The 2173-nt window shown below is 41.0% G+C and overlaps 1 pseudogene across 1 annotated transcript; it reads left to right on the plus strand.

Moving 5' to 3' along the window:
* Window positions 1–608: 608 nt before the first annotated feature.
* LOC311614803 (splicing factor 45-like) lies at window positions 609–1803 on the plus strand (annotated as a pseudogene). The gene has a single exon. The product of its transcript is annotated as a splicing factor 45-like (transcript).
* Window positions 1804–2173: the final 370 nt, after the last annotated feature.

Below are 2173 nucleotides of genomic sequence, written 5' to 3' on the forward strand. Positions count from 1 at the left end.
TTAGTCAATCTGTTCCATGCTTCTATGTCTCTGGAACTATTTTGTTCATTAAATTCCACATTTGAGTAAGATCATATAATACTTATCTTTCTCTGACTGGCTTATTTAGCTTGGCATAATATTCTCCAGTCATTTAACCCAGTGATCCCACTACCAGTAATATATCCTAAGAAACCAGAAACACCAATCAGAAAGAATATGTGCACCCCTATGTTCATAGCAATGCAATTTATAATAGCTAAGATTTAGAAACAACCCAAGTGCCCATCAGCAGATGAGTGTATAAAAAAGTTGTGGTACCATTTTGTGAAACTGGACCTTAGCCCTAACCCAACCAATCAGGGTCAGCCAAAGCAGTGACATCACCACCCATATAAAACCCATTGATATGTTAAAAAAAAAAAAAAAAAAAAAAAAAAAAGCTGTGCAGGCGCCCTGCAGACTCCATAGGGGTTGGTGCAGGCTGTGATTCACACCATCAGGGCTTATGCCCAGTGCGCCCAGCTTTCCCTCACAGTGTGCCTCGGTGCACACTGCTGCTCATGGAGACATTGGGCCTGGCAGGCCAGCATTAAACTGAAAATATGTCACTGTAAGATGACCTGTGAATGGAGACCAGTGACTCGGAAACAGAAGGCTGTTCCAAAAACTTCCAACTTCTGCAGTCTCAGCTTCAGGTGAAGAAGGCAGCTCTCAAGCAAAGAGCCAGAGAACAAAACCAAATGCAGTCCTTGCCTAGGTAATCAACCTAAACTGAGGCAGCTCTTCAGATGGCTGGCAGACTGTGGACACCCTGCCTCACACAACTGGCCTAAAGGATCCTGTATCCAGTGAATTTTCTGCAGGAGTTTTGATTCCCTTATCTGATGAATATGATCCTATGTTTCCTAATGATTATCAGAAAGTGGTGAAGCACCAAAGAGAAGAATGACAAGACAGCGGGAGCTGGGAAGACAAAAAGAAATAGAAAAGAGGCCTAAAGATAGACATGAAGCCAGTGGGTTTTTCAAGGCAACCAGATCCAGATTCTAATGAATATGAAGATTATGAGCAAGAAAGGAGAAAAAGAAGTATGGGTGGAGCTACCATTGCACCATCCAACTTCTCTTATAGAGAGAGACAAAGAATTACCCCAAGAATTTCATTATGAAGAGGATTTAAGACCTTGTTCACAGGCTTCTAAAGCTGCCATTTCTCTCCCACCCCCACCCCCAACTCCCTGTGAATGAGGAACAGGACAGACCCAGATCTCCAACAGAGCCCTGGCAACTCCTTCTGCACCAACATGGTTGGCACAGTAGCACATAAAATCATGCAGAATTATGGCTTTCAGGAAGGCCAAATGTGTGTTCATGGTCTTGGTAACCATTAGCAAGGGCTGAGCATGGCATTATCAGTAGAGAAAACCAGCAAGCGAGGAGGCAAGATTGTGGTGGGCAAAGTCACAGAGAAAGATGCGGCCAAGAAGTAGATTCAAATCCATTAACTGAAATACTTAAATGTCCTACTAAAGTGGTCCTACTAAGGAACATGGTTAGTGCAGGAGAGGTAGATGAATAGTTGGAAGTTGAAATCAAGGAAGAGTGTGAAAAATACGGCGAAGTTGAAAAATGTGTCATATTTGAAATTCATGGTGCCCCTGATGATGAAGCATTATGAACATATTTAGAATTTGAGAGGGTTGAATCAGCAATTAAAGCTGTCATCCATCTGAATGGGAGGTATTTTGGTAGATGGGTGGTAAAAGCATGTTTTTACAATTTGGATAAATTTTGGGTGCTGAATTTTGTGGAACCAGTTTGATTTTAAGATCTAGAACAAGGGCTACAAGCTGCAAGCTGAGCAGAGAAGAAAAAGGAGAAAGCCAGTCTGCATGGCTGTTGGGTACAATGACTTTTGGAAGACTGCTAAGATATATGTTGATTAATCCCTTTTTTATTTTGTGTCTTTCTAAATATAGTATAAAAATTCTTTTTTTAAAAATCTGTGGTTCATTTATGCAATTGAATACTAGAATACTACATGGCTGTAAAAAAGAAGGAACCCTTACCATTTGCAGCTGTATTTTCTGTTAAACTTGGTTCTTGTTCCAGGTTTCCCTTTTGGCCTCATTGGTGGGTTTACACTATCCTTGCTTGATCAGATATTCTCACTTATTTTTTCAGCTCTAGGT

Source organism: Pipistrellus hanaki (assembly GCF_964339955.1).
Source record: "Pipistrellus hanaki genome assembly, chromosome: X".
Taxonomy (NCBI): Eukaryota; Metazoa; Chordata; class Mammalia; order Chiroptera; family Vespertilionidae; genus Pipistrellus; species Pipistrellus hanaki.